This window comes from Mustelus asterias, chromosome 16 (assembly GCF_964213995.1).
Source record: "Mustelus asterias chromosome 16, sMusAst1.hap1.1, whole genome shotgun sequence".
Lineage (NCBI taxonomy): Eukaryota > Metazoa > Chordata > Chondrichthyes > Carcharhiniformes > Triakidae > Mustelus > Mustelus asterias.
In genome coordinates, this window is record NC_135816.1 from 54,220,694 (window position 1) to 54,236,374 (window position 15,681).

The following is a 15,681-nucleotide window of genomic DNA, read 5'->3' on the forward strand; positions in this document are numbered from 1 at the left end:
AGGTGGATTAGCCATGCTAAATTGCCCCTTAGTGTTAAGGGGGTAAATGCATGGGGTTATGGGGATAGGGCCTGGGTGGGTTTGTGTTTGGTGCAGACTTGATGGGCCAAATGGCCTCCTTCTGCACTGTGGGATTCGATGATTCTATTCAAAGCCCAATGCTACTTTATTCAAATAAAGGAGTTATTTTATGTTAACATTACTTATTCCAATGTATTGTGGTTGTTTGCATAGCAAACTCAAGGAAATTCACACCTATGGTTAGATGATTTGGAATTAAACCCTTTGCTTGGATTACAGCAAGAGATGTGGGACTAACAGGAGCAGCTAATTGGTAAGTAGGTCTTGGTGAGTATTTTCAAAGTATATTAAATTGTACATCATTGTTTAAGCAAGGATAGGGACCAATTTTATTTATTTAAGTCTTTTAAAATTTTAAATGTAAAGGGTTTAGTCATGGCAGACAAGCTCAAAGCCATGGTTTGCTCATCATGCTCTATGTGGGAAGCTGGTACATTTCCAGTGCCTGGAATCAGCATTTGTACAGGACCTGGAAGCTCAGATTTCAGAAATGGAACGGCGGCTGGGGACGTTGTGGAGTATCTGTGAGTCTGAAGGCATCATAGAATCACAGAATCATACAATCCCTACAGTACAGAAGGAGGCCATTCAGCCCATTAAGTCTGTACCAACCACAGTCCCACACAGGCCCTATTCCCATAACCCCACGCATTTACCCTGCTAATCCCCCTGACACTAGGGTCAACTTAGAATGGCCAATCAACCTAATCTGCACATCTTTGGACTGTGGGAAGAAACTGGAGCACCCGGAGGAAACCCATGCAGGCACGGGACGAAAGTGCAAACTCCATACAGACAGTCAACCAAGGCCGGAATTGAACCTGGGATCCTGGTGCTGTGAGGCAGCTATGCTAACCACTGTGCCACCATGCCACATAGCGGATAGCATGTTTAGAGAGGTGGTCACACCGTGGCTGAAGGGATTTGAGGAAGGAAAGGAATGGATGACCACGAAGCAGTTCAAGACAAGCAGACAGGTAGTTTAGGAGTCCCCTGGGGTCCTGCTCGGAGGTCGGTACTGTATTTTGGAGATTAGTTCCTCCAGGGCGTGCAAACAGAGCCAAGCTTCTGCCACCACAAGCATCCTGCCTGTACAGGAGGGGAGGAAGAGGGGAAGAGCAATAGAATAGGGGATTCTCCAGACAGGAGAACAGATAGGTGCTACTGTGGCTGTCAATGTGACTCCAGGATGGTGTGTTGCCTTTTGGGTGCCAGGGTCTGAGATGTCACTGAACGGCTGCAGGCCATCCTGAAGGGGGAGTGTGGTAAGGCAGAGGTCATGGTCCATGTTGGTACCAACGACAGACGTAGAAAGAGGGATGAAGTCTTGCAACAAGAATTCAGGGAGCTAGGCAGTAGATTAAAAAGCAGGAACTCTCGAGTTGTAATCTTTGGATTACTCCCGGTGCTACGTGCTAGCGAGCACTGATATAGGAGAACAGTGCAGATGAATGCGTGGCTTAAGATTTGGTGCAGGAGGGAGGATCTTGGATTCCTGGATGACTGGGACCATTTCTGGGGAAGGTGGAACCTGTACAAAGGGAATCAGAGCGTGACTCACATCCTTGTGGGTGGGTTTGCGAGTGCTGTTGGGAGAACATTAAATTAATTTGGTAAGGGGAGGGGACACAGACTGTTAGCAGAATAGGGACACAGCATAGTACAGTAAAACAATCAAGTCAGAAGGAGTACAGCTCTATTAAGTTTCAAGGAAGTGAAGCAGGGCTGGGTAACTTCTACTTTAATCTCAGCAGTATTGAAGGTAAAGTGAGTTAAGGGTGAGGATTGACACATTGAATTGTGATACAGTAGCCATCACAGGGACATGGTTGAGGGAGGGGCAAGATTGGCAGCCCAACATTCCGGGATATAGAATCTTCAGGCGAGATAGGGAGCAGGTAAAAGAGGAGGAGGCATTGCATTATTAGTTAAGGAGCCAGTTACTGCAGTAAGAAGAGATGATATCTTCAAGGGGCATCAAATGAAGCTTTGTGGGTAGAGCTTAGAAATAAAAAAGGGGCAGCCACATTGCTAGGTGTTTATTATACACCCCCAGATAGTCAGCAGGAAATTGAGGAGCAAATATGCGCACAATTCCCGGAGATGTGTAAATCAATAAAAATAGAGCAATTATATTAGCTGATTTCAACTTTTCCAACATCCATCTCCACTTGGAGAGGCAAGGTTTGATCAGGGATAGTCAGCATGGCTTTGTCAGATGGAGGTCATGCCCAATAAATTTGAAATTTTTGAGGAGGTGGCCAGGTGTGTAGATGAGATAATGCAGTTGATGCAGTTTATATGGATTTCAGCAAAGACGATGACAAGGTTCCCCATGGGAGACTTATAAAGAAGGCAAATGCACATGAGGTACAGCGTAATTTGATAAGGTGGATTCAAAATTGGCATATAGTTGTAGGACACAGAGGTTGATGACATAAGGCTGCTTTAGTGACTGAAAGCCAGTGTCCAGTGGAATACCAAGGGATCTATGCTGGGTCCCCTATTATTCGTAATTTATATAAAACAACATAGATGGCTATGCGGGGGGAGGTAGGATTATTAAGTTTGAGGATTACACAACGATTGGCCAGAAGGTTAAGTGAGGTTGAGTGTCCTGGGCTACAGAAAGACATAGACGGGATGGTCAAATGGGCAATTAGGTGGCAGATGGAATTTAACCCTGAAAAGTGTGAGGCGATACACTTTGGAAGGAGTAATTTGACAAAGATGTATTCAATGAACCACATGACACTCGGAAATTCTGAAGAACAAAGTGACCTTGGCATGTTTGTCCATAGATCTGAGAAGGCAGAAGTGCATGTTAGTGAGGTGATGGAAGAGACATATGGGACACTTGCCTTTATCAATCGAGGCATAGATTACACAAGCAGGAATGTCATGTTGGAGTTGTATAGAACTTTGATGAGGCCACAGCTGGAGTACTGTGTGCAGTTATGGTCGTCACATAATGGGAAGGATGTTATTGTGCTGGAGGGGTTGCAGAGGAGATTCACTAGGATGTGGCCTGGGATGGAAGATTTAAGTTATGAAGAGAGATTGGATAGGCCTGAGTTGTTTTTGTTGGAGCAGAGAAGACTGAGAGGCGACCTGTTGAAGTATACAAGGTTATGGACAGGGTGAATAGAGAGCAGGTGCCCTCTTTAGTTGAAAGCTCAGTTTCAGGGGACTAAGATCAATGTGAAGGATAGGAGGTTTAGTGGGGCGTGTGGTGACGGTGTGGAATGTGCTGCCTGGGAAGGTGGTGGAGGCAAGTTGCCTCACACCCTTTAAAAAGTACCTGGATGAACACTTGGCATGTCATAATGTTCAAGACTATGGGCCAAGTGCTGGTAAATGGGATTAAATGGGTAGCTCAGGTGTTTCTCACCGGTCGGTGCAGACTTGATAGGCACTGTGTGATTCTGTGATTCTGTGTGATTTTGTGAATCTTACATGTGTAAAATATTCTTTGAGAACAGTATTTTCCTCTTTCCTTTTAATGAATATAAAACTAATTACAAAATTGATGCACTAGTTGTTATTCATGAGCACATTCCTGCCTATTTTTAAAATTTGTTTGGATGCTTTCGTGAATTTAGTTTTTTGCTTAGTTTCCCAATTTTGCGGTGATGAGTTCTCCATTTCAGCCTGATCTAACTGTGAGGCTGTTTATAATTGTCCGCTGGAGGAAATGTTCATTCATTAAACAATAGATTTCAATTCTTCTCTCATTGCAGAACGCATAACTCTGTGTCTTGGTCTATTTAAAAATATGAATTGTATGACAGTGATATCTTACTTTGGGTATAATTGCCAGTATGTGTTTGCAATACAGATATAGTTGCTTGGAGTATGTTTAGTAGGGCAGGCTAGTAATATCTATACATACAAATATTAGCAAACTATCAATCCCCTGTTGTTATTTATTGGCCTTTCAACATTCCTTGCTCAGAATACATAATAAAACTTGAAAGCAGAGGGCAGATCAATGGATAACAATGTCTTCAATGACATCTGGCTAATAGAATCCAAATGTCGACCCTAAGGATGTAACCTTGATATTTTGTCATCAAATGGAAGCACAAGTAGTTGACAGTGAAAAGATATAGCTCCCGTATCACTTATTCCAAGCGGTAAAACCCATGACCTCTCTTGATCTCTGTACTGCTTTTGTGCTGTCAGAATGTCTGACATCCACTGATTGATGAGCTGAGATTTCCTTCAGATATATATTTGGAACACCAAGTTCATATCTTTGAGTTCTGCAGTGAACCTTGTCCCTTTAATTCTCACCAATCCGATTCTCCTCAGCCCTTGTCTCAGGCTGAGCCAGATTGCTTGCAATCTTGGCAAAATGTCAGACTATTTGACGCCAAAGCTAAGTTTCTGAATCCACGTGCTTTCCATGCTGAAGACCACATACTTCTGTCCTGATCTGGCTATGTCTGCACCTCAGCTTACCTTCTACTGAAAACCCCATTATGACATGGTCATTGTCGGACTTGCCGGTTCCACATTTATTTTAGACAGCGTCTCAACCTCAGTGACCCTGTTTAAACAGCAGCGGACAGCAAACTGAGTGATGTTGCAATAACTCCAGTTCCAGACTAAAAGGAGTCAGACTTATAAAGGTTCATCACTACAGAAATATAAACAACCAATGGCAATGTGATCCTTGTCGTAGAAACCTAGGAGGGAGCATAGAAACAGGAGAAGGCCATTTCACCGCAGTTGCAGGTTAGCTTGAATTTCCCGTCAGGCCTGCTCTGCCATTCAATATGATCACAGCTGATCGGACATTTCAATGCCTCTTACACACACTATCCCCATAATTCTTTACATTATTGTTAATCTGAAAACTATCAATGTCTACCTTAAATATACTCAATTACTGAGCTTCCTCAGTCCTCTGGAGTAAAGAATTCCAAAGATTCACAACCCTCTATGTAAAGACATTTCTCCTTATCTTGGTCCAAAGTGGCAACCCCCTTACTTTGAAATTGTGTCCATGCCTGCTCCAATGATGAAATCAGGTTCACACCCAGGAAGGGTGTGAGCCTGATTAGCATAGTTTACAATACATTTGTATGTTATTATTGGGCTTAATGCCACTACCTCTGCCCCTGCATACCCCGGGTTTGAATCCCACCATGGTAGATGGTGAAATTTGAATTCAATAAAAACCTGGAATTAAAAATCTACTGATGACCGTGAAACAATTGTCAGTTGTTGGAAAAACCCATCTGGTTCACTAATGTCCTTTAGGAAAGGAAATCTGCCTTCCTTACCTGGTCTAGCCTACATGTCACTCCAGACCCACAGTAATGTGGTTAACTCTTAGTTATCCTCAGGAATGGGCATTAAACCATTGTCAATTGTCAGAGAAAAAAACCATCTGGGGGGGGCACAGTAACACAGTGGTTAGCACTGCTGCTTCACAGCTCCAGGGACCTGGGTTCGATTCCCGGCTTGGGTCACTGTCTGTGTGGAGTTTGCACATTCTCCTCGTGTCTGCGTGGGTTTCCTCCGGGAGCTCCAGTTTCCTCCCACAGTCCAAAGATGTGCGTGTTAGTTTGATTGGCCATGCTAAAATTGCCCCTTAGTGTCCTGAGATGCGTAGGTTAGAGGGATTAGCGGGTAAATGTGTAGGGATATGGGAGTAGGGCCTGGGTGGGATTGCGGTCGGTGCAGACTCGATGGGCCAGATGGCCTCTTTCTGCACTGTAGGGTTTCTATGATTTCTATGAAATGCTGATTCAGCCAGCGACGCCCACATCCCATGAATAAAAAAAACATGTCTATGAATAACTGCTTTGTGCAGAAGTCTTGATGTTAGTAAAAAAACTCCTTCAGTACCTGCCGCTGAACTCCCTGCAGACATTTGTGACTTGAAACAATTATAAAAAACACCAAACACTTATAGAATTGTAGCGACAGCCAGATGAAATCAACCAACAATTAATCTGTAAGTAGTTGATGAACCTTTTAAATAGTGCTCGAGCAGGGGATCCTTCCTGTTGCTGAACATGTATTCACTGTGCAAGGTTAAAGAACAAAGAACAAAGAACAGTACAGCACAGGAAACAGGCCCCTCGGCCCTCCAAGCCTGTGCTGCTCCTTGGTCCAACTAGACCATTCGTTTGTATCTCTCCATTCCCAGGCTGCTCATGTGACTATCCAGGTAAGTCTTAAACTATGTCAGCATGCCTGCCTCCACCACCCTACTTGGCAGCGCATTCCAGGCCCCCACCACCCTCTGTGTAAAAAACATCCCTCTAATATCTGAGTTATACTTCGCCCCTCTCACCTTGAGCCTGTGACCCCTCGTGATCGTCACTTCTGATCTGGGAAAAAGCTTCCCACCGTTCACCCTATATCCCCTTCATAATCTTGTACACCTCTATTAGATCTCCCCTCATTCTCCGTCTTTCCAGGGAGAACAACCCCAGTTTACCCAATCTCTCCTCATAGCTAAGACCCTCCATACCAGGCAACATCCTGGTAAACCTTCTCTGCACTCTCTCTAACGCCTCCACGTTCTTCTGGTAGTGCAGCGACCAGAACTGGATGCAGTACTCCAAATGTGGCCTAACCAGCATTCTATACAGCTGCATCATCAGACTCCAGCTTTTATACTCTATACCCCGTCCCATAAAGGCAAGCATACCATATGCCTTCTTCACCACCTTCTCCACCTGTGTTGCCACCTTCAAGGATTTGTGGACTTGCACACCTAGGTCCCTCTGTGTTTCTATACTCTTGATGGCTCTGCCATTTATTGTATAAGTCCTCCCTACATTATTTCTTCCAAAATGCATCACTTCGCATTTATCCGGATTAAATTCCATCTGCCACCTCTCTGCCCAATTTTCCAGCCTATCTATATCCTGCTGTATTGCCCGACGATGCTCATCGCTATCCGCAAGTCCAGCCAACTTCGTGTCATCCGCAAACTTGCTGATAACACCAGTTACACCCTCTTCCAAATCATTTATACATATCACAAATAGCAGAGGTCCCAGTACAGAGCCCTGCGGAACACCACTGGTTATAGACCTCCAGCCGGAAAAAGACCCTTCGACCGCTACTCTCTGTCTCCTATGGCCAAGCCAGTTCTCCACCCATCTAGCCACTTCTCCTTGTATCCCATGAGCCTTAACCTTCTTAACCAACGTGCCATGTGGGACTTTGTCAAATGCTTTACTGAAATCCATATAGACGACATCCACGGCCCTTCCTTCGTCAACCGTTTTTGTCACTTCCTCAAAAAACTCCACCAAATTTGTAAGGCACGACCTAACACTTCCTCCCTTGTAATTTTCTCTAACGGTCAGCACCTCCCTCCGACACACTCCCGGTTAACACGTCCCTCTCCTTCGTGAATACCGATGCAAAGTATTCATTTAGGATCTCCCCTATTCCCTTGGATTCTAAGCATAATTCCCCTCCTTTGTCCCTGAGAGGTCCGATTTTCTCCCTGACAACTCTTTTGTTCCTAACGTATGAATAGAATGCCTTAGGATTCTCCTTAATCCTGCCTGCCAAGAACATCTCGTGACCTCTTTTTGCCCTTCTAATTCCCCGTTTGAGTTCTTTCCTACTCTCTCTGTATTCCTCCAGAGCTCCATCTGTTTTCTGTTGCCTGGACTTAACGTACGCCTCCCTTTTCATTTTAATCAGATCCTCAATTTCCCTTGTTATCCACGGCTCTCGAAACCTACCTTTCCTATCTTTCCTTTTTACAGGCAGATGCCTATCCTGCAGCCTTATCAATTGTTCTTAAAAGATTCCCACATGCCAGACGCGGACTTACCCTCGAACATCCTCTCCCAATCAACATCCACCAATTCCTGCCTAATCCGGCTATAGTTAGCCTTCCCCCAATTTAGCACCCTGCCCTTGGGAAATCACTCATCCTTGTCCATTACTATCCTAAAGTTAACAGAGTTGTGGTCACTATTTGCCAAGTGTTAAGAGAACATTGAGTTACAAAATGGCAATGTCAACCTCAAATCAGAGTTGCTTGCTGATTGCTCTTATGATCTACTTTCAGAAGATAATCACTGAAATAAATGCTTCACCAGTATGGGAATTAGAGTGACTTGCCCTAAGTACCTATGTACTGCAGATGCCAATGGCATTTTATTAATATCTAGACACTGTTAATGCAGCAAAGGGGGTCTCACCCATCAGTTACAGAACTGATAAGATACCCACATCATCTCTTTTTTGGAATGCCCATTGTAAAGTACGAATCAGGCATTTAAGTGGACAGTGTCGGGTCTTCACCAGGATCAAAAGCCCCAGGAATACAAGTCCCAACCACCCAGATTGATCAGCCAATCAAAAGCCAGCAGCTTTTCATTGCTTGGCAGCGCCACTGGGAATCACTGGCTGAAGTCAGTGTTACACCCACCCAACGCCCAGGATTGCTGATGTACCAAGACGTGGGTGATTGGTGGTGGGGTCAACAAGGTCATGGGCTGGGGGATGGGGTTCAGCACCAAGGGCAGGGATTGGCTCTCAGTTGGCATCCCCCTTCCTGATGCTGGGTCTTTCAGGCACTGAGTGCCCTTGAACCTTGATCCCCCCCTTCCCCCATCCTTCCAGAAACCTGAAACAAACGCAACAGGTTTTATTTTTTGAACTTCAGGCATCGTGAGGTCTCACCTGCCATTGGATTGCTGGATGAATACCAGCAGTGGTTTGATGATGCCCTTAAATTCCCCACTTTACAACCTCAATTACTGGTGGGGTGGAACATGGTGGACACCCACCCTCTCATCCAATTAAATGCCCCCATGCCACCAAGCTTGCCAAGGGGGAGGGCATTAAATCCCACCCACAGTGTACAAACATCAAACGATCCCAATTTCTCGCATTTATTGAACTACGGATTTGAATTTCAGACAAATTTGTTCTATGATATTTCTTTGATCTGAAAGCATTTTGGTGAGTGCCCTAATGAAATGAATAGGTAGTTTCTGCTGAATTAAGCTTATTAATTAGGTTGTTAGTGACTATTGACAGTGGCTGTTTATTTATGGTGCCAGCATTGAGAGTCAATCAATTGCAATTTCAGCGGGTTAATGAACTTACACCCTAATTATTGACAGGTAAAAGAAAAGCTCGCATGAAATAATAGGATGTCTTAAATGGGCTCCTAAAAGCTGCTCAAAAGAAAGATTGAAAAAAAGTTGTTAAATGGTTTTTGTGGGGTCACGAGGAACATTAATTGACCTGCCATCCAACACATGACCATTCAGAGGGTGAGGCTGAATGGTCTCCTTCTGTACTATAACCATTCTGTGATCCTCTACAGTTCTACCTGGGGTCGCTTCTCCATCCCTTAATTGGGCCAGCCATCCTTCGCAGTGGCACTGCCAGATTTGGAACTCTTTTGATATCCCAGCTGGTTGAGCTGGTAGAGTTTACAAAGATATCCTTAGGTCACTGGTTCAATTCTGGCTCGAAGGAGGTAGGTTTTTAAGGGCAGCACAGTAGCATAATGATTAGCACTGCTGCCTCACAGCACCAGGGACCTGGGTTCAATTGCTGCCTTGGGTGACGACTGTCTGTGCGGAGTTTGCACGTTTTCCTCGTGTCTGCATGGGGTTCCTTCGGGTGTTCTGGTTTCCTCCCACAGTCTAAAGATGTGTAGGTTAGAGGGGGTTAGTATGGTTAATATTTTGTAGGGATAGGGCCTGGGTGGGATGATCTGTCAGAGAGTCAGTGCAGACTCGATGAGCCAAACAGCCTCCTTCTGCACTGTAGGAATTCTATGATTCCAACCAACCAACTTCTTAATGAGTGTGATGAACATACTGACAATGCCATGTGGCCACACATGACGTGGCCACAATGCCATGACTAGGAAAATGGTGAAGGACTGCTCCCAATGGGCAGCCAGTGAGTTCCTTCCATCCACCTTGAATCCTATGGAGGCACTCATGTGAAAATCAACCCCAGTGTGTTGGCACAAACCTTTAATGTAGGTGCCTCGCAGATGTGATTAGCTTCCGCCGGTTTCAAGAACAGTCTAAAACACATTTCAGTACACGAGATGGGAATTACTGATCTTATCTGGTGCAGCTTAGGATCTCCTTCCACACATCTTCATTTTCTCTCTGATTGTCGGCGTCTGTTCCATTTTGGATTTCATTCCTCTGTCTGTCACCGTTTGTCACATCCTGTTGCTTCTCTTTGAATAGGGCTGATTCTGATCTCTCACTGAATAGAACTCATGGCTATACTTAGAGTATGCTGCTCCGTTAAGTGCACAACAGCTGTTTGAGCTATAGTAAGTAACAACCACTTGTGCAATATTAATGTTTTGAAAAAGATAGAAGTAATTCTTAAGCCTTATGGATTTCTTCCACACAAACCAAGAAAGATGAATAATAGTGGCTAAGCTCACACTGTGTAATTCAACTGTGGTAGAACAGAAACTGCTAGGAAGACACAACAGGTCTGTTAGTATCTGTGTCAACACTTTTTGGGGGTGGGATGTGTGTATTCTTCAAATTTTTAGCAATTTGTTCAGAATCTAGATTTTTATTTCTGGAAATATTTAATGAATCAGAAGAGGAAATATGCAACATCATTTGGAAGCCACCCCCCACCACACCGCCCCCCCCCCCCAACGACATAAAACACTGTATAATACACCTGCATAATAATCTATCACCTTTAATTTGCAATAACATTTTCATATTAATTAAGCAGTGTTTTATTAATCAATCCTTATTGCAAAGAATTTCAATTCCGCTTCAAAATTCCAACTTTTCTCTCGCGTTTGAGTCAGTGGATATTAGTAACAAGATACAATTGACAGAATTGTTGTCACAGCTGAAAACCTGTCAGGATACTTATGCTGGCATCTAAAAACGAAGAGATACCACGAATACCGGAACTTTGAAATAAAATCTGAGAACACTGGCAACACTCAGCAAGTGATTTAACTGATGTCAAGAGTACAGGCTGGTAATCGTCTGAGGGTATGGCTCCTTTTTAAACATTGAAAAATAAAAGGCAGAACTGGCATATTGATGCAGTCAGGAAAAGGATTGGCGATGGAGGTGGGGGGAAGGGGTGAGGAAAGATATGCGTGCAACACAAAAACTAGACAAACCCAGAGGGAATCACAGGTGAAATATCATCTCAGCTAAGAAAGGTGCAAAAACAGTTAGACATTAACGACTCGAAAAGAACAAAGGAAGTCAGAAATCTGTTAAAATGTGAGGGATTTGGAGAGGTGGATAACCTGGGAGTGAGACGTAAAAGGAAAATGTATCCGTAGTCTGAAACTACTGAAGTCAGTGTTCAGCTCAGAAGGTTGCAGAGTGCCTTTTCTTAAAGCTAAGTTTCCTTTGAGTAGTATCTTCAAAACCAATGATAAAAAGGGCAGCGTGGAATGGAGACAACTTAGTGGCAGATTTTTGTTTAGAACGGAGATATTTAACAAAGCCATCACCAAATCTGCATTTATCTTCCTAAATAAATACAACACAGTGGACAATGATTGCAGTATATTAGATAGTGGAGGTGCATGTAAATAGCTGCCCTGCAGAGAAGAAATGTTTGATGTAGTGGAGAGATTTGTGCAGAGATGAGTGTGCAATTGTTAATTCTCCTGTGTTTTTACAGGAAGTTACCTGACGAAGGAGCAGCGCTCCGAAAGCTAGTGGCTTTTGCTAGCGTGTCTGCCTCCACCACCCTACTTGGCAGCGCATTCCAGGCCCCCACCACCCTCTGTGTAAAAAACATCCCTCTAATATCTGAGTTATACTTCGCCCCTCTCACCTTGAGCTCGTGACCCCTCGTGACCGTCACTTCTGATCTGGAAGACTTGGAGTGAGAGCAGGTAAGCTTTTCTTTCTCTCTCTTTCGTTTCTTAGTCAGGGAAGTAGCAGGGATGTCAGTGCAGGCAGTGCAATGTTCCTCCTGTGGGATGTTTGAGGTGAGGGACACCAGTGTCCCGGCTGAGTACACCTGCAGGAAGTGCACCCAATTCCAGCTCCTTGAAGACCGTGTTCGGGATCTGGAGCTGGAACTGGATAAACTCAGGATCATTCGGGAGGCAGAGGCAGCTATAGATAGAAGCTACAGGGAGGTAGCTACTCCTAGAAATTATGATACGTGGATGATGGCTGGAAGGGGTAAGGAGCAGTCAGAGCAGCGATCCCCTGGATTCCCTGTTCCTCTGTATAACAAGTATTCCGTTTTGGATACTGTTTGGGGGGGGGGGGGGGGGGGGGGGGGACTTAACAGAGGTAAGCCATGGCGTACAGGTCTCTGGCACAGAGTCTGTCCTTGTTGTTGAGAAGGGAAGGGGGGAGAGGAATAGAGCATTAGTTATTGGGGACTCCATAGTTAGGGGGATAGATAGGAGATTCTGTGGGAACGAGAGGGACTTGCGGCTGGTGTGTTGCCTCCCAGGTGCCAGGGTCCGTGATGCCTCGGATTGTGTTTTCGGGATCCTTAAGGGGGTGGGGGACCAGCCCCAAGTCGTGGTTCACATAGGCACTCAAGACATAGGTGGGAAAAGGGATGGGGATGTAAGGCAGAAATTCAGGGGGTTAGGGTGGAAGCTGAGGGCTAAAACAAACAGTTGTTATCTCTGGTTTGTTACCCGTGCCATGTGATAGTGAGGAGAGGAATAGGGAGAGAGAGCAATTGAACATGTGGCTACAGGGATGGTGCAGGAGGGAGGGATTTAGATACCTGGACAATTGGGGCTCATTCTGGGGTAGGTGGGATCTCTACAAACGGGATGGTCTACACCTGAACCAGAGGGGTACCAATATCCTGGGGGGGAAATTTGCTAATGCTCTTTGGGAGGGTTTAAACTAATTCAGCAGGGGGATGGGAACCTGAATTGTAGATTCAGTGTACAGGAAATTGAGAGTAGTGAGGTCATGGATAAGGATCCCTGAAAGTTGGCACTCAGGTTGATAGGGTTGTTAAGAAGGCATACGGAGTGTTAGCTTTTATTGGTAGAGGGACTGAGTTTCGGAGCCAGGAGGTCATGTTGCAGCTGTACAAAACTCTGGTGCGGCCGCACATGGAGTATTGCGTACAGTTCTGGTCACCGCATTATAGGAAGGATGTGGAAGCATTGGAAAGGGTGCGGAGGAGATTTACTAGGATGTTGCCTGGTATGGTAGGAAGGTCTTATGAGGAAAGGCTGAGGGACTTGAGGTTGTTTTCGTTAGAGAGAAGAAGGTTAAGAGGTGACTTAATAGAGGCATACAAGATGATCAGAGGATTAGATAGGGTGGATAGTGAGAGCCTTTTTCCTTGGATGGTGATAGCTAGCACGAGGGGACATAGCTTTAAATTGAGGGGTGATAGATATAGGACAGCTTTCAGAGGTAGGTTCTTCACTCAGTAGTAAGGGCGTGCAATGCCCTGCCTGCAGCAGTAGTGGACTCGCCAACATTAAGAGCATTTAAATGGTCATTGGATAAACATATGGATGATATTGGAATAGTGTAGGTTAGATGGGCTTTTGATTGGTTTCACTGGTCGGCACAACATGGAGGGCTGAAGGGCCTGTACTGCGCTGTAATGTTCTATGTTCTACGTTCACTATTGGCCATATTGTGCTGCTGCCCAAGAACAATTTCAACCCCCATGATCTTTTGAGTCTGAACAGTTAAACAGAAATGTTTTGGAACAAGGGCATATTGTTTAGCTCCATTACTGACGCACACTCACAGACTTCGTCAGAAACACAAAGGGCATTTATTAATAAGGAAAAGCTGTACAGAGGCCAGCAGCCTAACTCCCTAATCCACCTTTGCTTCATATGCTTTAATACCTTTGGTTATCCATCTCAACATTTTAAATTAACGATTGTTCGGGCATCAGCTCCCATTTGTAAAAGAGACTTTCAAACTCCTGCCACCCTTGCAATGTATAAAAGTGTTCCCTCATTTCATTTCTGAGATATTTGGTGTTAATTTTTACACTGGCATCTAGCCCTAGCCTTCCCAACCAGCAGCATTTGTTTCTTTCTATCTGTTCCCCATAATACTGTGAAACTTTTGATCACATCGCCTCTTAATCTTCTAAATTCCAGGGATTAAAACCTTATTTTGTGTAATTACTTCTCATAATTTAACTCTTGCGCCAGAATTTTTATGCCCCAGCCACCACGGAATCGTAGTGGGCGAGGGGCAGACAACGGAAATGTCCATTGACTTCGAGCGTGAATTTCCACTCACACTCGAGCGAGGCCATAAAATCCCATTCTTGGGGTCGAGGTATAATTGTTGTATATCTATCCTGCACTGCACTCCCTCCAAGACCTATGGTGTAGTGTCCAGAACTGGTTAATCTTCTTCTGGTATGGTATAACCAGGGCTTTGGTAGCATAACTTTTATCCTCTTTTGTTCTTCTAGAGATATAGAGACAGCATTCAACAATTCTCTGTACTTGATAATGACATTTTAATGGACTAGGTACCTGGACCCCCAAGTTGCTTTTTACTTTCTTTGTTTCTGGCTATACACCATTTAGAAAGTACATTATCCTATCCTTTTTAGGTCCAAAGTGGATGAACTCTGACTTGTTTAAATTTAAATCCATTTGCCGAAGTCTGGTTCATTCGCTTAATCTACCATTATCTCCTTGTAATTTTATGCTGCCATCTACACTAGATACATGCCGCTATAATTTTGTCCTTGGCAAATTTGGCGATGTGACTTTCTATCCCTTCATGTAGTCATTAATAAATACAGTGAGGATCCAGTATGAATACTTACGGGACACCACGAGTCAGATCTTGAATTTAATTAGAATATCTACCCATTTTCTGGACACCCTGTCTCCTGCCGTTCAGTCAATTTCCTTATCAAGTTAATAATTTGTCTTCAATCCTATGAGATTCAATTTTCGCTAACAATTTCTTTTGAGGAGTTTATCAAATGTCTTCTGGAGGTCCATATGAAGAATAACCATTGACATTCCGCTGACTACTTCAAAAAATCCATCAGGTTCATCAGGCATGATTGATCCTTTACAAATGCCAGCTGGTTCCCCCTTTCAATCAAAATGTTCAGTCACCCAGTCCTTAATTATAAGAATTTCCCAACAGCACATTTGATGCTAACTAGTCTATTTCCTGGTTTCCTTCAGTAACCTTTCTTAAATAAAATTCAACAATGGAAAATGAACCATTCAAAGGTTAATTACTCAAACAAAAGACCTTGATTTGTTTTTTTAAGATAGTTCGAGAACAAAGAACAAAGAATGAAGAAAATTATAGGGACAGGCCCTTCGGCCCTCCAAGCCTGCACCGACCATGCTGCCCGACTTAACTGAAACGCCCTACCATTCCGGGGACCATATCCCTCTATTCCCATCCTATTCATGTATTTGTCAAGACGCCCCTTAAAAGTCACTACCGTATCCGCTTCCACTACCTCCCCCGGCAACGAGTTCCAGGCACCCACTGCTCTCTGTGTAAAAAATCTGCTTCGTACATCTCCTTTAAACCTTGCCCCTCGCACCTTAAACCTGTGCCCCCTAGTAATTGACTCTTTCACCCTGGAGAAAAAGCTTTTGACTATCCACTCTGTCCATGCCTCTCA